The following is a 23,499-nucleotide window of genomic DNA, read 5'->3' as shown; positions in this document are numbered from 1 at the left end:
AATTTAATCCCTGAGAACTTATAATACCTTGAGAATAGGTTATGGTATCTTTCTTATTATTGTATTCCCAAGGCACATAACAATGCCTTCCATCATATAGTAGGCAACTAAATTTTGCAACTAAAATTGAATTAATTTGAATTTGGGTGTGGCTCCTATCAATAAGAGAAAATTCATCTTATAGTACTTAGACTGACTGCTCTATGATAGAACTAAGATGATTCAGCAATCCCACTACTGGGTAGATGACCAAAAGAAAGGAAATCAATATATCAAAAGATATCTGCACCCCTGTTTATTGCAGCACTATTCATAGTAGCCCAAATATGGAATCAACGCAAGTACCCATCGATGAATGAATGGATTATGAAAATGTGTTGTGTATGCTTTATTATATAGTATTATTTTAGAACATCAAATATTTGTTGAGAAGCATAATAAAATAAATTATGTTTGTGGTTAACTTTTGTCTTTAGATTGGATTGATGTGTTTGTCACACACCCCATTTTAATATTAAGAACCCCAAGGAGAATAGTAGAAACATTTCTGATTTGCTCATCACTTACAGACATTAGCTTGTATCAGATATTTTCTTAAACAATGCTATCTACACAGCACACACACTCTTAATCTCTTGCAGAGCACGCTTTGCTGACACAAATCCTTATTTGTCACAACACTGCCCCCTAATCATTCACGCTGCTCAACCTCATCAGAGGTCTTTCCATCAAAGTGTGTCTCCATGGTAACACAAGCCAGATTTGGCCATTTGGTTACTGTTTGGAACACAAAGGTCACTTGAAGGTTTATGACATTTGGATTTTGGAGAACATTTCCAAAACTATAAATTCTGCATGGATTTGACATTTAGATGGACTCTTTATTAACAGTATATTTTTCTCTTGCTATACATGTATGTTTCAATTTGGATTACATTTGTTTATTGGAAATGAAAGCAGCACATGTAACCAATTTTAATACAATACATTTTCTCTTTATTACATTTCTTTTCAGAAAATAATACTTGGTGCTTAAAAGAGTGCTATGTAAGAAAATCATTGTAAAATGTAAATCACTGACATTGCTGAAAATATCTGAAACTGCTGAGACTAAAAAATTGATTATTGATTATTTTATAATGTTCTCTTTTACCTCAAAATATAATTACATTTTATGTTCAGAAAGCATTTGATTCGTGGATGGAAAGAACAAATATGTTTTTACTGAAATATAATCATTTGCATCTAAATTGGAGATTATCTTAAAAAGGAAAGCTTTAGGTTTTTAAGAAAATGTTTAAAATGCTAGGGTATTGCAAAAGGAAATGTGAATATAATGTAAAGCAGAGCTATTTGTGAATAATAAGTTTCACTAAATATCAAAGTCAATACTTTCCAAATATTTCTATTTAAAATAATAACAGCTAACACTAAGCGCTTTCTATGTGACTCATTCTGTTCTAAATGCTTTGTCCATATTAATTCATTTAATCCTCACATCAGCTCTAAGAAGTTGGTGCTATAACAGCCCGTATTTTCCCAGTAAGAAACTGATGTATGGACAGATGAACAACTTACTCAAAGTTATACAGCTGCTATGGCATAATTTGGATTCAAATCTAGGCAGTCTGGTTCCAGAGCCTAAATTCAACTGCCTCCAGCTTTCTAAATTAAGGAGATTCCAATCAAAATCTAAATAAGATTATTTCTTCAGAAATGAAAAAAAAATTAGATTTCATCTGAAGGAATAAGCATCTGAGAATGATTATAAAACATCTTCAGGCCGGGCGCGGTGGCTCACGCCTGTAATCCTAGCTCTCTGGGAGGCTGAGGCGGGCGGATTGCTCGAGGTCAGGAGTTCGAAACCAGCCTGAGCAAGAGCGAGACCCCGTCTCTACTATAAATAGAAAGAAACTAATTGGCCAACTGATATATCTAGAAAAAATTAGCCGGGCATGGTGGCACATGCCTGTAGTCCCAGCTACTCGGGAGGCTGAGACAGAAGGATCGCTCGAGCCCAGGAGTTTGAGGTTGCTGTGAGCTAGGCTGACGCCACGGCACTCACACTAGCCTGGGCAACAAAGCGAGACTCTGTCTCAAAAAAAAAAAAAAAAACATCTTCAAAAAGAAGAACAATATCTTACCAGTTTTTTAAAAAAACAGAAAAGTTTAAACAATAGTTTTTTATTTTTTAAAACTGTGGTTTTTGTTTTTCTGAACAATTTTCTTAACTAGAAACCTTAGCAGTTGGAAGTCAAGGGCTAGCACAGGGGTTTCACAATACCTTCAAGTTTGTTACTTCCTGGCCACAAGGTGGCTGCTCCCTACCCAACATTGCATTTTCATTCCAGTAAGCAAGAAGAGAATGAACAGCAGAGAAAAAACACATAAGCCAGATGAGTTGGCTTTTTCAGAAACCCCTAACAGTGATTTCAGGTATTACAGTTACCGAAAACTGTCACGTAATCAAACCCAGCTGCAGGAAGGCTGATAAAAAGTACGTGTTTGACCCTGATCAAAACCAGGATCTAACAGTAAAGCAGCACTGTTGGGGCAGGTCTAGAGTAGCCCTTACTTGAGGGAGAACTTACCCTACTACGAAGATGCGGCCCTTATTATACGTTGAGTGTTCAACAATAAGCCCTCCCGTCTTGGCCAGTCAGGACCAGCGGTTAGGAGTGTTCAGTTTACAGCTCCCTGGTAGCTCTTTGTTCTGTTTCACGGAGCTTCATTCTAAAGGGGCTTTTTTCTGTGTAGCCCTCTCCTCTCCAGTCCTCTTTCTGGAAAATTCTATCTGCTTTAATCTCTGTTTACTCCGATCTCTCACAACTCAAGGAGATTGTCATCTTCTGCTTGGGTCCCCCCTTCTTACGCTACAGTTCTGAAATACTCCCTGACAGAGATCTGGGGCCACTAGGGGCTCATGTGACTTGTTTTCCTTGTCCCAAGTGTCCCGATCCTCCACTGCCTGTTAACCAGCATCTAGGAACAGCTTGTCAGGTTTTCCGGTCGTCTCCAGTGGTTGGGCAAGTCTAGTGCCGGTTACTTTTTCATGGAGGATGCAGAAAAACAGGAGTCCCCTCTGATTGTCCTTTTCATTGTTTACTTCATGCCATGTGACATTTTAAAAGGAACCAGTTTCCCACTTGTGAGTTGTATATAATGCTCCCTTCATAAATCAGTTGCTTAGAAAATGAAACCTATTTCTCATAGAAAGCTCATTAAACATTAGCAAATTTATCAAAGATTTTCATCAGAATTTGTAACACTGGGATGGTAGGAAAATTCCCGAAGAATTCTAAATAAGTCCCAAATGGGGCAGACGATCTATGTCATTAATCCTGTGGTATAACAGGGACCAGACTGACCTCACCAGCCTGCTTGCCGAGTACTCAAATGTCTCATCTTAGAACCATTTTTAGGGGGCCTTTTAGAAGATCTGTTAAGATGAAACATATTAACAGAGAGGTAACGCATTAAGCCCCTCAGGGACCAGCCATTAGCATATTTTAGTTTATCAGATTAGCTATTAGTTTCAAACAGAGAGTCAGGTCCTGGGGGAATGAAATTCAGACATTTAGTTTTAAAGGAGATTTAAAGGAAATAGAGTTCCAGAGCACAGAATCTTATACAGGTTACAAATCAGAAAGAAATTTCTTTTATGCCCCTCATTTTGCATTTCCCTCTGGCCAAACATGCATTGAAAATTCACGATGTGCAAGGTACTTTTGAAGCACTTTAAATATATGAATTCATTTAATACTCTAATTGTGTTATAACAGGCTCTATGAACAAATTTCAGTGACCCTGGTAGTTATTTTATAATCCTGTCCCTCTCATGTTTTAGATTCTCAGGCAAATAGGGCGGATAACCAGCATCTTCAAACTTTTTTAACTGTTAATATTTGGCCTTTTTGAGTTGTTTCCCTAAAATGGAATTTCTTCAATACAAAGGAGTTGAAATTTTGAAGAGCCCTGGGCAGACTTCCTGATGCCAGAACTCATCATCCCTCAGAACTTGCCTCCATGCATGTAGCTCCTCTTTTTAAAAAGTCCCAACTCTTCATGGGGGAGAGGAATTTGAGGCTGCTCCCCCATTCTCCTGTCATCTTTCATATTAAAATTTCTTTCTTCCTTGGCAATCCTTGTTGTTCCAATAATTGGCTATCTGCGCAGCAAGTAACCAGACCTGGGCCAGATCCCTTTTGGGTTTGGTTACATGATCCTGTATCAGTATGTTTTATCATTTCTATTTTAGAAATAGAAAAATTGAGACTGGAAAAATTTCCCAAGATTACACAGCTGGTAAATGGAAGAACTGGGATTCAAACTCGTGTGTCTGGTGACTCAAATGTTCTTACAGGAGGGTCTTTCAAAGTCCATGTGAGAGAAATTGACAGTGTCAGTAGGAAAGGTATGACTGGGAATGGTGAATGGGGGTGGGGCAAAAAAATATCATTCGGAACAGATCAGCGGTCACCACTGTGTGTTTTGTGCCAGTCGCTATCAGAGACTGTACTAGAACATACTAGGGACAGTATCGTAAGAAACCAGACGTGACTCAGACTTCATGGGGCTTGTAGCCAGCAGAGAAGAGACATTTAACCAATAGTGATTAAAAACAAACAAACAAAAAACCCTGCAAACAAGTTTAAACCTTACAAAGTTTGAAAGTAGAGGTACCAGGTGGGAGCTACAATTACCAGCACTAACACTCTGTCTTGGCAACCGCCATATTTAAGCAAAACGAGGGACTCAAAAATGGCTCTGCAGGTGACAGCGAATGCGGGTAAGGAGAGTCAGGAAGAAAAGCAGCCTGGGCGATGGGAAGAATGTGCCAAGATGGGCTCATGACATGGTGACTTTAGGCTGAGTTTGGAACATCCAAGAAGAATTGTTCACTAAGCAACTGAAGACACAGGTCAGGTGCCAGAAGCAAGGGCAAGAAAGGTTGTCATGAGCCCAGGAGAACCACTTCGTACACACCCAGCTGCCCACAGTGAAGGAAGGGGCTCAAGGCTGTTCAGATCATGACCTTCAACCCGTTTCCATGTCTAGAGCAGCCCATGTGGTAGTGGAGGGGAAGGGGAGGTCATGGGGAAGAACAAAGTTGGGAGCAGCTTCTAGTATCTGAAACTAAGGGTCACTTAAACACACACACACACACAGTCCTTCTTAAACAATACTAATAACAGCTAACATTATCTGTATCTATTCTGTGCCTAAATATGATCTAATTTAGTCTTCCTAACAGCACTGTTAGGAAGTCACCTTTTTTTGGTTTTTATTTTTTATTAATTAATTAATTTATTTATTTATTTTGAGGCCGGGTCTTGTTCTGTTGCCCACGCTAAAGTGCAGTGGCATCATCATAGCTCACTGTAGCTTCAAACTCCTGGGCTCAAGTGATCCTTCTGCCTCAGCCCAAGTAGTTGGGACTACAGGCCCATGCCACCAAGCCTGGCTAATTTTTTAATTATTTTGTAGATAGTGTCTCGCTGTTGCCCAGGCTTATCTTGAAACTCCTGGCCTCAAGCAATTCTCCCATCTCAGCTTCCCAGAGAGCTTGGATTACAGGCATGAGCCACTGCACCTGGCCAGGAAATCACTATTATTATTATCCCCAGTGTAACACCAAGAAAATTGACCCCCAGGGAGGGTAACTTCCTTAAATCCCATTGCTATGAAGGCTGTATCCCAAATTCAAAATTGGCATGGACTTTAGCAACTACAGATCTAGGGAGAAGGAATTGCCCTGGTGCAAAAGGGGAGAATCAAGTTCCTCATTTGATCTTGGACAGGCAAAATGCACGACTTCATACCCCAAATGCAACTGGAAGGGAACTGATCTCTCAGAGTCGAGAGTATTTTAGGCACTTTGCCAGAGACTGATAGTTTGAGTTTTGCCTCATCTTCTCAACCTTTCAACTGATCAAGATAACAGGCACTCCATCCATGGGTTCATACTAGATTCCTCCTTGTGGCTGCTTTCATAAGAGATCAAAATGGGGAAGGAAAAGTATAGAAGGAGACAGCACAGGATATCTAATACTGGAAAAATTAGCTTATCAAGAAATGCTTCCAAAGTATCCTCTGAAGTCTACATGAAGTAGTTCCAGGTTAACCAAGTACAAAAAGAAGAACTGTCTCTTTTCTTGGCACTGGTTAGAAGTGGAGACTAGCCATGGGAAATCACTTGCCCTCTTTAACCTCATCTATGTAATGGGGCTAACCTGAAAGTCACCCTATGCAGCCCTCGTAAGGATTTAATTAGATAATATTTATGTGTTCTCTGTACAGTGTGTGATGCTGAACAACCCCTCAATAAATGCTTGCCTTTTTGAAAAAAATAAAAAGTAATATATACGAAAGCATGTGATAAGCCTAAAGTGCTATATCTGCCATTATTATTTAGATGGAGAGAAAATAGACTCAGTCGTGTAATGTGAACATGTAGACACCTATGAAGATCTCTTTCTAGCTGAATTATTGATATCACTGTCTCTCCTTAAGGCACTTTCTGTTTGGTCACGCTTAGTGTAATAGTATCTAAAAGCTACTTAGTATTTTCTGGGAAAGGTACCAATGCAGAACTGAATAATAACAGTTGCACCTTTGAAAACAATATGAAACATTTAAGCACCAATGACCTAATATCCTCATCCTGCTTTGTGACTCTTTATCTTCCAGCATCAATGTTTCCGCTGTCACTCTGCTGTTCCAGATAACCATGCTTTCTGGACACTGGCCCCGGCTGGCCATTTAAGCAATTAGGAGCCGCCCCTCCCCCTTTAGTCTACCACTGTGTTGGTTCCCAGCTATACAGTTACCATTTGTAAATCAGTGGAGCAAGAAATGAAGGGCACAGGGGCAGCCCCGGCTGTGGAACACCAATAACAATAAGGATTGTGTAGGATTGCCTCCCTGCTGCCCACCACACAGCCAACTGCAGCACTGAGCCCCACATAAGCACAGTTATCTTCATCGCCGGGAGCAACGAATGAGACCCAGTAATCACCAGATTAAGGATACAATGAAATAAGTTTCCTGGATTTTATAATACAAAAATGAAGACCTGTTTTTTAATGCTTTGTTGTCACGTTTTTGTGGTTTGATTGTTAATTTAGATTTTTGACGTCCATGCTGTCTGTGGTGGTTCCCTAGCTTTGCTTTGAAGTGCAAGTTGTTCTGCCCAAGTGACACCTAATAATTAGGAAAGGAAAGAAGAGGGTAACAAAGTTGTTGAATAATATTACAACCGAGTGAGCTCAGTGTTTCTCTATGGAGGGACGAAAAGCCATCTTCTCTGTGAGTCGCATGTACCCTTGCAGATGCCCTGGTGCACTTTCCAGTTGGTAAGCAGCCACCAACATGTAGATGGCACCATTTCCCCCTCTCAGAAGAAATATAATGTTTCAACCAAGGTTATATCTGGGTAGTATGAATATGGGTGGTTCGTTTTTATTTTTATTTTAATATTGTGTCTTGATTTCCTGCAATGGCCATTTGTTATTAATAATAAAAAATGGAAATGATAATGATTAACATAAAGTGAGAGGAATAAGGAGAAGTTGCTGATTAAGGAGGAATTCTCTAAGGATGTGAAATCCCACTGGATATATTGTAAAAGTCATAGTGTCAAAGAAGGCATTGGGATAAAACTGAAAGCCAATCATATGCCCAAGAAAGACCCCTCAGCTGTGGTTCTGCAACACATTTTATGCTTTACTAAAATATATTACAGCTTTAACCCTTGAATGTTTGACCCTAAAGGTGAGCACCAGAGTAACAGCGTGGTTGGGGTAGAGACTCTGGCTGTTGGCCTGGGTTTTCTCTCTGCAGTTTGGTATGAAGCTCAGAGACTGTGTGTGATGTCCCATTGCGGTGGCTTCCTCACCCACGCTTTGCTTGGGCCACACCTAGGCTGGTGCAGAGAAACCTGGCAGCCTGCGGTATACAGAGCAGCGCAGCAGTGTCAGAAGCTGGTTCCCACCATCTGCACTTATTCACACAAGAGATCCCCCGTCCCCACCCACCCCAGGTGGCCAGGGGCATATTATAGGGCTTAGACTGCAATAAAGAAGGGGACAATTGACAGGATCAGTAATCCACAAAATCCAAATAGTCAGTTTCCTGGCAGACATAGAATCATTCTTATTCTCAAATCAAAAGGATCTGTTCACTATAAGAAAAATTAATGCATCTAAGTGCCTTTTACATTAATAGAAACTATATGCAGAAATGCTCTGGAAAACCATGAAACATCATGGATTTGAGAATTTATCATGCTCTATTCTAGGCTTGGCTTCAGTGTATTTGAAATCAGCTAGGAAGCTTCTGTTGATATACAGTGTTTGCAGACTGATCTATTGATGCTAAAATTAATCATGTGACAGGTGGTAAAGAAGTATTAACTGAAACTACCACATGGCAATGTGAAGGAAATAAGTTTCTCTCTAGAAAAATATTTGAATGTGTCATAAAAATAGTAAAAATATTTAACATCTCCAAAAGCTTAAATTCAGTGTGTGGATAAACTGTCAGCTTTGGAGTCAGGCTGCTTGCACTCAAGTCCCAACAGAAAGAAACGAGCCAGATAGATGCATAATGTGACTTTGAGCAAGTGGCAGACTCTGTAAGCTTTGGTTTCCTCATACAAGACAGGAGATGGCCTCTTAGGAGAATAGTGAAGATTGAATGAGATAATGTATATGCAGCAGCTAGCAGAGTGCCTGGTCTATGGAAAACACTTGATAGAGTTATCATCATCAGTGCTTTTATGTCATGAATACAGTTGTTGTGTCACATATCATTAACATCTCCTGGCTGTGAAAGTACGTATAGACATGCAGATGGAGGAGGGGAGAGGAAGGAAGAGGAAGAATTTTAAAATATGCTTAATTCACTCCCCTACCCTGCTACTTAACCTTTTTATTCTATGCTCAGTCTTCCCCAACTTAGTAAATGAAATACCACCCACCCAGTTGCTCAAGCCAAATATTTCAGTCTCTCTTACAGTATCTCCCTTTCCTTTGCTGATTGGCCACGCTCTACCTAATCCCAATTATTCTAATCCCCCATCATCTCTCACTGGACATTTATATTTTTTATTTAGCTTCCTAAATCTTCTCCTTGCTTTCACTTGGCATTCTCTCTAGTCCACATAAAACCAAAACCATCTTCTTAAAATATGAGTTAGATCCAGTCTCTCTTCCCAACTGGAAACATTTCAATGACTTCCCATTTGTACTTCAAATAAAATGCAAACACCCTACAGGGCCTCCAAGCTCCTTTCCATCTCACAACCGGTGCACATATTGTTCTGTCTGCCTGGGACACTCTTCCAAGTTTGCATGAATGTCTGGTCCCTTCCTGAACCTCAAGCCATAACCTCAAGGTCACCTCTTCAGAGAGGCCGTCCCAGTACCCCAACTAAAGCAGAGCATCTCCTCCCCTCAGTTACTCTCTAAATTGGCACTCTGTCTTCTTAAAAACACATAACCTTGCGAGTATTTTATTTAGTTTTTAACTTTTTTCTTGTTTCTCCCAAAGACTGTAAATAACTTGAAGACTGGGGCCATATTTGTGTTTTTCATTTTTTTCTCTGGGAGTACATTATGCATTGTGCTGGGCATAGAGAAGATGTTTGGTAGATATTTAATGGAAAACAGGGAGAATTGTATAATACAATCTTGTAAATTTCCACAGTTAAAATACCTTAGATGTATAATAATCTGCTCTCACTCATCATTGAAAGGTCAGAGAGGGATACAAGATGACACAACGCATTTATATATGCGTATATGTATGCTTAGAAGGTTAGAAATATCTGACTCTTTGGGGACCAGTAGTTTAAGAATCCTCTGTTGCCTAGAAAGAGGTCATGCTAAAGAGACAAATTCAGGAATTCTGCTCATTGCAGTTAATTGACACTTTCAGGGTCACATGAGTCATTTTCCAAAAATCTCTCTCCTCCTTCAGAGGATACAGTGGTTAGAGACCAAACTCACAGCCGCACGTATCACAGGATCTGCTCCTTTTTGATTACAGGCAATCGAAGATTAATTTCAAGTGGCTAATTGTCATCTGAGGACTTGTCTTCTCGTAGGACCTACTGATTGTTTTTCTGGATAATGTGATCACTATTTGGAGTTGACTGCAGTGAACACTGTGGTGTGTCACTTGGATCCCCCTCTTTGAAACAGGGGTTCGCACCCCCCAGCAGCTAGTGTGTTGTTGAAGAGAGCTGCCTCATCTGGGTAGTGTGCTGTCTCAGAGGATGGCCCTCACGCAGTACAGGCTTTGAGTGCGTGTGGGGTGGGGAGATCCAACCCTCTTGAGTAATGCAGGGGGTGTCGGGGGGCAACTCCGAGGGGCCATTCCAGCTGCAGAGCTCTGTGGGACAGCTAAGGCCTTTCTTGCAATGACATTGACTGCACTGAATGCAGCTCCTCTCTCCGCCCAACCCCACTTTCTTTCCTTCCCCAGAGACGTGGATCCCAGTAACCTTCCTGCAGCCAGAGCTCCCTCTCAGAGTGGAGATGGTGTCTCCTTCTTAAGACATTGACTGACCTGACTCGGTCCCATCTTTTTCCCACCACTGCCCCTCACTCCCCTCTTCCTTGGCTTGGAAGGACTCCCCCAGAGAAAGGGTAGATAGATGGCCTCTCCCAACCATAGGTGCTACCTGATGGCCAGTTTGGAAATGGCGATGTCCAGGTCTCTGGCTGATCCACCTTGAAATCTAAACTATCATCCATCTCCTTTCCCTGCTCCATGGTGTCTTCCCAGTGCAGAGAGAAATGTAGACTGAGTCACCAAACCGGCCACTTCCCTACTAATTAATTTATGAGATTAACCATAAATATATATTTTGATATGATTACAATCATCTTCTCTTATCCGTGGTTTTGTTTCTGCAGATTCAGTTACCCAGAGTCAACTGTGTCCCAAAATGTTACATGTAAGTAGATATTTTGAGAGGGAGAAAGAGAGAAACCACACTCACATAACTTGTATTACAGTATACTGTTTTAATTGCTCTATTTTATTATTAGTTATGGTTGTTAATCTCTCACTGTGCCTAATTTATAAATTAGACTTTTCCTAGGCATGTGTGTACAGGAAAAACACAGTCTATATAGGGCTCGGTACTATCTGCAAGTTTCAGGCATCCACTGGAGGTCTTGAAATGCATCCCCTGTGGGTAAGGGGGGATACTGTGCTTTAAAAAACATATGTTAAGAGCTGAATTATGTCCTCTCCTCCCCAAAACATTAATATGTTGAAGTCCTAATTTCAGAATGTGACTGTATTTGGAGATAGGGACTTTAAATAGGTAATTAAGTTAAAAGGAGGCTGTATGGATGGGCCCTAGTCCAATACAAATTGTGTGTTTATAAAAAGAGGAGATTAAGGCTGGGCACGGTGGCCCACGCCTGTGATCCCAGCACTTCGGGAAGCCTGAGTGGGAGGATTGCTTGAGCCCAGGAGTCTGAGGTTACAGTTAGCCATGATGACGCCACTGCACTCCAGCCTGGGCAACAGAGCAAGACCCTGTCTCAAAAAGGAAAAGGAAAAAAAAAAAAAAAAAAGGAGACTAGGACACAGCCACACACAGAGAAAGACAATGTGAAGACACAGCGAGAGGACGGCTGGCTACAAGCCACTAGAGAGTCCTCAAAAGAAACCAACCCTGCCAACACTTTGATCTCGGGCTTCTAGCCTCCAAAACTATGAGAAAATAAATTTCTGTTGTTTAAACCAACCAGTCTGTGGCACTTTGTCACAGCAGCCCCAGGAAATGAATACAACACGTAATCACAAAGTCTGTGGATTTTGTTCCATGCCCTTTAAAAGCCTATAAGCTCACCTAAAAAGGCTGGGAGGGATCCAAAATGTGTCCCTTCAGGAGGGGCAAAAAACATCCCTAGGCTGTGTGACTTCTTCGCCTCTTGCCAAGGTTTCTCTAACCCATCGTGTTTCCATACCTTTATTTCTGCTTGGATGTGGCACCTTGCACTGATCATTAGGTTTTGAAGTCTTTCCTCCAGCCCCAACCTTGCCCTTCTGTGCCCATTTTCCTTTGTTTTTATGCTACTGTTAGGATGATTTCTTATCCCATATCCTGAACACAAGCCCCAGGAAGCTATTCTGACCAGGTGTCACTAATGCAGCCCTTCCCAAAAGAGAAGATGGGCTGGATACCCCAAGAGCTGCACATAGCTTGGAAGGCCTGAGTTACTAACTAGAGGTTCACTGCATTGATTTTATTCTGATTCCCTGCCTATAAATATAGGAAATAGATTATATTGGACAGCCTAGTACTTCCTAGGTGGAAGGTTTTTGACTATAATGTATCAAAAACCTTTAATTAAGGGGGAAAATTATTAAGTGTATATATTCCAGAAGAGAGCATCATTATAAGTGACTGTTTTCATTGTCCCAGGAATCCTTTGAAACATGACACTTTGGAGCCCCCTTCCAACCTTCTCCTGGCACTCTGCTGACCAGATCATCTCTGATGGTGGCCTTGTGGCACCTTCATGCTTCTGCCATCCCACACCTGGACCACCGCAGATGCTCAGGGTCCCTTAAGGCAGGGGTCCCCAACCTATGGTGAGTTGTGTAATTATTTCATTGTATGTTACAGTGTAATAATAACAGAAATAAAGTGCACAATAAATGTTATGCGTTTGAATCATCTTGAAACCATTCCCCCACTCCCCAGTCCATAGAAAAATTGTCTTCCATGAAAATGGTCCCTGGCGCCAAAAAAGGTTGGGGACCGCTGCATTAAGGGGCCCAGATGTGTGATGGTCTACAGTAGATGCTACTAGAACAGGCGCCTCGGTCTCCTTGTGTGAATTTGGTTAAAGAACATCAGATCTGTGCTGCCCACACAGAAACGCTCAGCTGCTGGAGTAACAGCTGCTTAGTTGCTTTCTTCACAGCTCCTTCGCCTGTCCTTGGGCTCAGTCAAGGATCGGGGACATATTTGAGTGACAGGCTCTGCTCTGTGCTCCCTGCTGGTGACTAAGGCTTTGTTTCTGGGTCAAGCTTGTCACGACTCCTATTTCCCTTAGGGGAAGCTCAGTCCTAGCACACTCCTCAGCGCCTCATGCAAAGAGACTTCTGGTAAACTGTCCTGCCAGCTCTCCACAGGAGCCCAGGAGAGCTGAACAGTAGCTTCAGGACAAGCCAGGGGCTTCCTGCTTCCAGCACCTCTCCCCACAGCCCCCTTCAAATACGCTGATAGAGACAGACTGTGAGCTACAGACAAAAGTAGAGAAGACACTGCTTCTCCTTTTAGGAGAAACTGAAAATGCTGGCTTTACCTCCCTTTGGGTGGTCTACACTGCTCTTCCCCTGCTACCTGGTCTGAGTCAGGACATCTAACTCGTGTCTTACTATCACAGCTAATTCCATCGCCTTTACTAGTTCACCACAGAATAATGACGATACACCCCGATTCTGTCGGTTCTCGTGCCTGCAGATTTCCTGTCAGCTGAATCTTCCTCCAAAAATCAGTGTTCTGTTCCCACTCCTGAATCCATTCAGTGCACCTGGGTCACGGGAGAAGTTTGACAGTTTTTATTAATGACAATAATAGTCTCTTCCTGCTTAAAGCCCAAAGGAGAGGAAAACACTAAAACTAAATGGTTTAGTTTTAAAATCTCATATTTGATTTGACATGGAAATGCATTAAATAAAAATATGTATGATGATTATTATATTTCTGGACCAGAGAGATGGTAATGTTGTATAAGGTTGTTCAAGAGTTTGTCATCACTGAATCCTTCAAATATGTTAGCTGGGGTCATCTGCTGGCCAGAAATGACTTTGTTCAATAAAATCTTCCTTAAAATAAATGATATTTTCTATTTTTCACTTGTATGTAAATCTGAAATGCTGCTGTTCTAGAACTAAGGTAAGAGGTTAGAGCTTGTGTAATGAATGGGGTTTTTTGTTTGTTTGTTTGTTGGTTGGTTGAATTTTTTTATACAAAAAAGCATATGGAAATTCAGCTTTCATGAAGACGTAGAAAAAATGGAAAGCAAGAGAGGTGGAAAAGAGTTAACCCTTCTGTGGATGTCAAGCAATGGCCCTTAACTTTCCACTGTGCCTCGTCCCGCCCAGATGTGCACGTGATCTGGCAGTGGGGACTGCTCGGGGACAGGCTCAGGGCAGCTGCCGAGGCCAGTTAGAGTCCGGGCTTCCTTGGGGACTTTCTCTTCTGCAGTTTACTAATAACCGTGAATATTAAGCCTGACCTGGGATCAAAGTTAAACATCAGAACCAAAGTTAGGGCCAAAGAACATAGAAAAATGCAGACCCAGTAAAGCACTGGGAGAAGAGGCTCCTCTTTTTTGTGTCCTGTGGAACCTCCACTTCCAGCTGTAAAATCTGCACCTGAGAAATATCATGAACGGGCCTTCACACATGCATGCAAATAACAAACTGATGGCTGAAAACAGTAAGATGTACAAGGAAAAAATCCAAACTAATTCAACTGCGTTATCTCCATTCTAACTCTGCCATTATTCTTCTAAGCGCACACATCCCCCACTCTCATTTCTCCTTTTTACAATTGCAATTCTTATCACTAGGGAACTTTGAAAAGAAATCACTGTGTGAGAATGTGTGTGAGTGCAATTTGCACAAATTCCTTCAAAAATAAATTATGCGAGTACATTTCATTTGTCAGTAGCTTATGTCAATTATTGCTCCATTTAGATTGAATATAGTCTATACTCTTGCCCACATAATTTCCCCTCCTATTTTGCATGTGGCAAAGATTACATCATTTCTAATTACCATGCATTTGCATCAGAGACTCCTGAGCCAGGGCTGTAGCTGCAGTTCCAAAGGAGGCTCGCTGTCATATAGCTCTTGCGAGATTTTTCCCAGCAGAGGGGCTGGCCACAGTGTGAGAGGTGACTGCATTTTCTGTTTATGGAAAGCCTGCACAGCCAGGCTCTGAGCTAGCTGGCCAGCCCAGTTACAAGCTAGATTTCCAGGCTACTAGCTAGAAGTCAAAGGCCAGGATGACCCTTTGATACGTGCCAGGGGCCATTGGTGGAGGGTTTGTAAGAGCAAATCCTCCCGGGTGACAAAGGAATTTAAGTCTGACAACGTGGCAAAGTTTCCAAATATTCCATACAGTGGCAGTGTGTTTCCAAAAACAGGTTGCTCAATTTTTTTGGGGACAAAAACTAAAGTTATAGTAAGATTTAAGTGTATTTAAACACCATAGGTTGTAGCAGACACACGGAGTACAAAGGAACAGTGGCCTGTTACCTATGACATTGACAGGGGGCACAGTGGTTAAACGAGTAGCTCTGGGTTTCAATGCCAGCTAGTTTTTTGCACATTTCATAATTTCTATGAGGCTTAAATATTGTTTTGAGATGTAAATTCATGCAAAATACCTAGGAAGGTGCGTGGCACATAGTAATTACAGAAGGCCCTACTTGAGAGTAACCGGTATTCAAGACTCACTCAAAAATTAGAACCAAAACTTCATGGTACCTGATAAAAGCAAGCAACTAACTGGTTAACAGACAAAACTATAATTGGGGCTTTACCTAAACATATAAAAATAAAATTATAAAAGTAAGCTTATTTAGTGGATAATCAGACTTAGATTATAATTGCTAATGAATTCGAGCTCTAGTCCCCTCTGGAGATAGCCCAACCCTAGGGACAGGGAGCAGATAGAAACATCAGACTGCCTGGGGTTTGTATCCAAGGCAAAATCACCCAGCAGAGCAGAAGGTAGACTTCCACCTCTCCCAGCTCGGAGTTCCATCAAGCAGCAATGGTGACAAATAGAACAGGCTACTGGTATGCATCCACCTGATTTGTTACCTGCCCTGACATGATCCAAAGCCAATGAGAGAGGCAACACTGCAACAGCTCCTAGAAGCTTCTTTCTCCTGTGACCTCAATCTTTGTTTATGTTACAAATATGACCCAAATTCCTCCCCAGATCCTCCCCTAAGATGGAACTAAACAGAAAACACATAGCTCTGCCTTCAGTTACTGGTACCAAAAGCTCAGCACCTTGTCCTTGAGGCTGCATCAGAAGAACGAGAACAAATGGTTTGAGGAGAAGGAAAGAGAAGTTTATTAATTTGTCGGCAAACAAGGAGGATGGACACTACTGTCAAAAAATGCCATCATCCTAATAATAAGTAAAAATACAGAGCTTTTAAAGATAGGCCATTCAGCTTCAGGCAATTGCTGTTTAACTATAGTGTATGATTCTGATGGAACCATATCCATCCCATCTCCATCGAAGACATTCCCATGACCTCTGTCCACCTGGGAGGCCCACTAGGACTTCCAGGACCTCTGTCTGCCTGCTGAGCCATCCCCTGTACCACAAAGAGCAAAGGAAATTACCCTGCCCCTCCCAACCACTGGCCTGAGGCAGGGAAGCAGGTTTTAGTTCCCAAAAATAGTGGAGGATGTTTTAAAGGGACAGAAAATATTTTTGACATTTTTCCAGGCCCTTTCCTCTATAACATTACAACTGACTTGAGCATGTGCTGAACACACCCATAGAAATACAGCAAAGGCTCCAGGAGCTGAACTGTGATACAAACCCCCACCCAAATCCTAGATTAACTCCAATGGCAGGTGCACCAGGCAGACCCAAACAGCACAGCAAAGATGAAACTGATATTAGAACCACCACCACAAAATGAGAGACAGAATTTACTGTCTGAATCTAGCTATAGTAATGTCCAGGAATATGTGCACTTATATTATTATCATGGTCAAGAACATCATTATTTCAAGGATTCAAACTTGCTGCCTGGAAAAATCTACTGCCAATAGAGATGTGTGCTGACCATAGTAAAGACCAGTTGGTAGGTAAATGGGTACTTCTCAGGTATTTGAGATCCTGGGAAATGAATAATTTTTCAGGCTGTAAGCATTGAAAATTATTATACAACTACTTTATAGTTGACAAAAAACAATCTGTTATATAAAATCAACTTGAGACTAATTGTATCAACAATTTCACAAAAGCTGGGTGTCTTAGTCCAGTTTGTGTTGCTATAACAGAGTACCTGAGGCTGGGTAATTTATTAAATTATAAAACGAAAAGGTTTATTTGGCTAATGGTTCTGGAGGGTGGGGAGTTCAAGGACATGGCACTGGCTTCCGGTGAGGGCTTTCTTTTTGCATCATAATATGGTCGAAGGGCAAAAGGGAAATGAACACAACTTGTGTAAAGGGACCAAACACCAAGAGTGTCTTCACGTTATAACAGCCTACCCTTGTGGGAAATAATTCATTTCTGCAGTAACTAATCTAGTGTAGAGAGAGTGAGAACTCACTATCTCAAGAACAGCACCAAGCCACCCAGGAGAACAGAGGCCCAGCGAACACCTCCCATTAGGCCCCACTTCTAAAGGTTCCAACTCCCAATATCATTACACAGGCAATTAAATTTTAACATGATTTTGGTGGGAACAAACCACATCCAAACCATAGCTATAATTATTCATTTATAACCTCTCTCGCTCTCTCTCTCTTATCTACCTATCTATCTGCAATCATATATGTATATCTGTGTATGTGTGTATATGTATATATATACAAAATTTTGAATATAGTATATGCTTCATTCAAAGGAAAAGAAAAAGAGGAAATAAAGAATAAATGAACAGCTTGTTGAAATATAAAGCACTAAATAAGCAGCTCTACTCTGAACTAGTCTACAAATGTATCAGATTTCATAGGATGGATGTTGAATCATAAAAGTTAGGCTTATACTTAACAATGAAACAACTCACTCTTAAATTCTTAATGAATAATGCAGATTCAAAAGCTAGGACTCAAAGAGGTGCTGGACTCAATAATCCCAAAGTAACAACAGCTACATAGGTATGGATAAGATGTGAACTAGAGAAAATTTCAATGTCAAAAAGGGCCTTTTAAAAAAAGGCCTATTCCCTATTGCCATAAATTCATTCATATAGGAGAAAAGTAATTAACTTTTTTGAGTATGTACATGTGTCAGGCTTACTCTGTGGTGGTTTGCCTTAGATGGTATACATTCTGAGGATATATGTCTCAAAAACACAATTTTCCCCATATTAACGAAAATTCTTTTGTGTTTTACAATTCTCTGAAAAATTGATGTGCTGCTCATTTTATTTAGCCATGTGCTGTTCCATCATGATGTTACACCAGTGGCAGAATCCATTCTTCTAAGAACTCCTTTAAACATATTGCTTCCAAGAGTGCAAAAAGATTAACAATTTATTAGTACCAATAAAATGGAATAACATTCACAGCTAGAAATATTTGGGTTATCAACGCTATAGATGAGACCAAATATTTGTTTAAAAACTAGGTTCTTTGCAGAAACAAATTACAGGCATACCCTGGAGACAGTGCACGTTCAGTTCCAGACCACTGCAATAAAGTGAGTCACACAAATTTTTTAGTTTCCCAGTGCATATAAAAGTTATGTTTGTCCTATACTGTAGTCTATTATGTGTGCAATAGCAGTATGCCTTTTTAAAGAGTACATAACTAAATTAAAAATATTTTATTGCTAAAATATCCTAACGCTCGTCTGAACCTTCAGCGAGTTGTGATATTGTTGCTGGTGAGGGTCTTGCCTCAATGTTGGTGGCTGCTGACTGGTCAGGGTGGTGGGTGCTGAAGGCTGGGGTGGCCGTGGCAATTTCTTGAAATAAAACAGCAATGAAATTTCCCGCATCAATTGACTCTTTCACAAAAGATTTCTCTGTAGCGTGCCATGCTGCTTGCTTGATAGCATTGAACCCACAGGAGAACTACTTTCAAAATTGGAGTCAATTCTCTCAATCCCTGCTGCTGCTTTATCAAGTAAGTTTATAGAATATCCTAAACCCTTTGTTGTCATTTCTACAGTGTTCACAGCATCTGCACCAGGAGTGGCTTCCATCTCAAGAAACCACTTTCTTTGCTCATCCAGAAGAAGCAACTCCTCATCCATTCAAGTTTGATCATGAGATTGCAGCAATTCCGTCACATCTTCAGGCTCCACTTCTAATTCTAGTTCTCTCGCTATTTCCACCACATCTGCGGTATCTTCCTCCATTGAAGTCTTGAAGCCCTCAAAGTCATCCATGGGGGCTGAAATCAACTTCTTCCAAACCCCTGTTAGTATTGCTACCTTGCCTTCCTCCCATGAATCAAAAATGCTCTAATGGCATCTAGAGTGATAAATCCTTTCCATAAATTTTTCAGTTTATTTTGTCCAGATCCATTGGAGGAATCACTATCTGTGGCAACTCTGGCCTTATGAAATTTATTCCCTAAATAATGAGACCTGATTACTCCTTGATGGGCTGCGGAGTGGGTGTTGTGTTAGCAAGCATGAAAACAACATTAATCTCTGTGTACATCTCCATCGGAGTTCTTGGGTGACCAGGTGCATTATCAGTGAGCAGTAACATTTTGAAAGGAATATTTTTTTCTGACCAGCAGTTCTCAACAGCGGGCTTACAATATTCAGTGCACCATGCTGTAAACAGATGCGCTGCCATCCAGCACAAATTGTTGTTCCGTTTATAGAGCACAGGCAGAGTCGATTAGCATAATTCTTAAGGGCCCTAGGAGTTTTGGAATGATAAATGAGCACTGGCTTTGACTTAAAGTCACAGCTTCATTAGCCCCTAACAAGAGAGTCAGCCTGTCCTTTGAAGCTTGGAATCTAGGGATTGACTTCTCTCTAGCTATAAACATACTAGATAGCATCTTTTCCACTATAATGCTGATTTGTCTACATTGGAAATCTGTTGTTTACTGTAGCCATCTTCACCAATGATCTTAGCTATATCTTCTGGATAACTTGCTGCACTTGGGCTTCACCTTGCACTTTTATGTGATGGAGATTGCTTCTTTCCTTGAACCTCATGACTCAACCTCTGCTGGCTTCAAACTTTTCTTCTGCAGCTTCATCACCTCTCTCAGCCTTCATAGAATCGGAGAGAGTTAGGGCTTTGCTTTGGATTAGGCTTTGGCTTAAGGGAATGTTGTGGCTGGTTTGATCTTCCATATATACCACTAAAACTTTCTCTGTATCAGCAATAAGGCTGTTTCACGTGTCATTCATGCATTCGCTGGAATATCACTTTTAATTCCTTCAAGAACCTTTCCTTTGCCTTCACAACTTGGCTAACTGGGCACAAAATATCTAGTTTTGGCCTATCTTCCTTACTAAGCTTAACCATTTCTAGCTTTTGTTTTAAAGTAAGAGATGTGCAACTCTTCCTTTGATTTGAACACTTAAAGAGTTATCAGTTGGGTTATTAGTTGGCCTAATTTCAATATTATTGTGTCTTGGGAAATAGGCCTGAGCAGAGGGAGAGAGATTGGGGAATGGCTGATCAGTAGAGCAATTAGAACAGACACAATATTTATCAATTAAGTTTTCTGCCTTATATGGGTGTGGTTTGTGGCACCCCAGAACAATTACAATAGCAACATCAGAGATCACTAACCACAGATCACCATACAGATAAAATAATATTGAAAAACTTTGAAATATTGTGAAAATTACCAAAATGCAGCACAGAGACATGAAGTGAGCACATGCTGTTGGAAAAATGACAGCAATGTACTTGCCTGATCTAGGGTTGCCACAAACTTTCAATTTGTAAAAAAAAAAAAATTCAATATCTACAAAACAATAATAAAGCAAAGCACAATAAAATGAGGTAAACCTTTACTTAAGGGCAATTGTATTTTAAGAAAATCAGCCTATTGAAAAGATAGCTTTAAAAAGAAACTATTTTGCAAGAATTATAAAGCCCGTCAGTTGCTTCAGAACATCCTATTGCTGTAGTTTTAAGATCTATTTCTCCATCTCTCAATTTACTAAGTTTGTGATTTATGAATCTATCACTCAAGAAAGTTTAGAATTGAACTAAAAGTCTATTCTTAACTCTCAATAATTAGGATGTAGCAGTTAAATATGCCTTTTTTCCTGAATATTCCTTGACCCAGTATGTCTTGTATATGCATGAATATATTGTGCAATGTGTTTTGTGTCAGTGGCGTTTTAGCAGGAAGCCACCATACCTGCCACCAAGCAAGCCTCCTATTTCTGGTGTAAGTAGGAAGTCTCAGAGAAGAAAACTGGGTGCCCTCCTATTCCAGGAACAAAGACCAAGAGAATCGTGCAGCGGTCCCTCAGGGAGAGTATTTGTCAAGTTCCATTTTATTTCTTGGTTCTAAAGAAATCTTCAGTTTCCCCACTATATAGAATAAGAAAACCATGGCATATAATAATGTTTTCCATTTATATTGTGACTTTCAGAATGGTTTTATACGTGCTATTTTAGTGGGTCTTCACAAATCTCATGTTAAAAAAAAATGTTAGGGCTGGGCTTATTGTTCTCATTTTACAGATGAAGAGATTGAATTGGTGTGTCCACGTTTAGCCGCCAGTAAATGCCAAATCCAGAGTATTACCTGGGTCTTGAAATTGCATCAATTTTTTAATATACCTGTGGAATACTAAAAAGACTAAAGGATTTAGAATCCAAACAACTGGTTCCATCAAGAACTCCTTCTAGGATGGTTAGAAGGAAAAAAATAAGAAACAGTGTAAGAAAGCACTTAACTGTACATCACCATAAACAGCAGCTATTAAGTTTTTCTCTCATGCTTTTCAATGTAACAGGTAAATATTAACTACTTGAAGGCAGGACTTCTTTTCTGTTCATCACAAACCTAAAACAGTGCTGAAGACATGTGGGTCATGTTAATAAGGGATAAATAAATGCTTGCTCGTTGAGAACAATCATGGAATGAATAAGATGACAAAACATTTTAAAGACAAAATATGGATAAAAATTAAAGAAGATGAAAAAAGAAATGAGATAGTGAGGGTTATACAGGGTGAATTGCTAACAGAAAATGTTTGGCCTCTAAAGAGATTTCATTTTGCTTTTCTCAGATGCTTGTGCACGGCTACGGCTAGCAGTGCTATTAAGCAGCTTGGAGTCAGGCAGCCACTAGCACAAAATGCTTTTGAAAAAAAGCAGGCTGTGGTATCCTGGATCCAAGTGTCAAATACAGTAGTTTCTTGTATTTACTTCTGGAGAGACTTACACGATCGGATATGAAATGTGCATTGTTTAAGCATCTGGAAGGTAGTTTGTAATCACAGAAATGGAAGAAGTAATACATCACCCCAAATATATATAGCATATTAACGTCAATATCTGTGAGGCACTCGTGTTGAATGGTCCCAGTCTGCAATGCCCAGTCCATGAATGTGTAAATGGCGATTCGCATTCTCTAGGCGGGAACAATAATAGCCTTAGCTGAGCAGTCTCACTCTAAGTTTACATTTGTTGTATTTTTCTGCGTCCTTCGCCCCACAGGGTATTCCAGAAACTTCCTCACTGTGGGCTTTTCCTGTTTCACACAAAAGGAAACCTGGGGATGATAGATCAATATTGAGAGCCAGGGGGCAGCGATCTGGCGATGGTGCAGCGCTTAGCCACACGTGATCTGGAAATCAGTCTCCCTCTCGCTGCTAGATTTGTTCCGCCTCTGTGTGGCCTGTGCTTTGGGTTAAGGACAGCAGGGTCTGCAATCAAAACTAACTCCTTAGCATAAAAAACTCTCTGAAAATTAATCAGCTAGTATTTGAGGAGGCTCCGGCCACTTCTAGACAAGAGCATATGTCTGGGAGTTTCTAGCCTTGATCAAGCAGGAAAAATGAACCGATCAGAAAGGGTGGAAGGAAAACTGAGTCCACTTTGGTTGAGTTTCTGGCTTCCTATGTCCCCAGACTGGACTCCACAGCCTGCCAGAGCCCAGTACACTTGTTACCTCCCTCCGATGGCTTGCTGCCTTGCCCTGCCCTCCTGTGTCTTTCACCCCACCAGCTCCCAGCTCCATGCATAATCTGCTGCACCACGGCCTTTCTAGTCTCAGTCTTGCATTGTGAATATTTCGAGACAACAGATTTGAACCCCAGTGATTGAGTTTACTCCAGTTACTGCCCACCGCTCTTCCTTGTAGGCACCTAGCGTGGTCATTTCTCTTCCCTGGTTACAACTTTTCTGTTACACTCTCCTCTTCTGCAGAAGACCCTGGCTCTGCCCACCGGTGAGCACACAGCACACTCGCTCGGCATATGCCCACTTCCCGCACTGAGCAGCATGTGCTGTACCGGCCCAGCTCCACTTTATGTTCATCTCTCCATTTCAAATTTTTCCATGCATTTACTCTCCAGGTCTTCTTTTGCTGCTGTCTCTGAAGACTGACATTCCCTTTCCAGGCTAGCACGGCCGTGTGCTCACGAGCCTGCACCATTTGACTTCTAGATTCACTCCACTGCGTCTTCCTCTTCTCCCTGTCTCCCTGTCCAGTCACTTATTCATTCAACAAACTGAACTTCTCCCCTGTGTTAAAGCTCTGAGGATGCAAAAATGAATAAACAATGGTCTCTGCCTTTGAGGAGACATATAC

This window comes from Microcebus murinus, chromosome 25 (assembly GCF_040939455.1).
Source record: "Microcebus murinus isolate Inina chromosome 25, M.murinus_Inina_mat1.0, whole genome shotgun sequence".
Taxonomy (NCBI): domain Eukaryota; kingdom Metazoa; phylum Chordata; class Mammalia; order Primates; family Cheirogaleidae; genus Microcebus; species Microcebus murinus.
The sequence above is the reverse complement of the archived record's forward strand: the minus strand, read 5'-3'. Positions refer to the sequence as shown.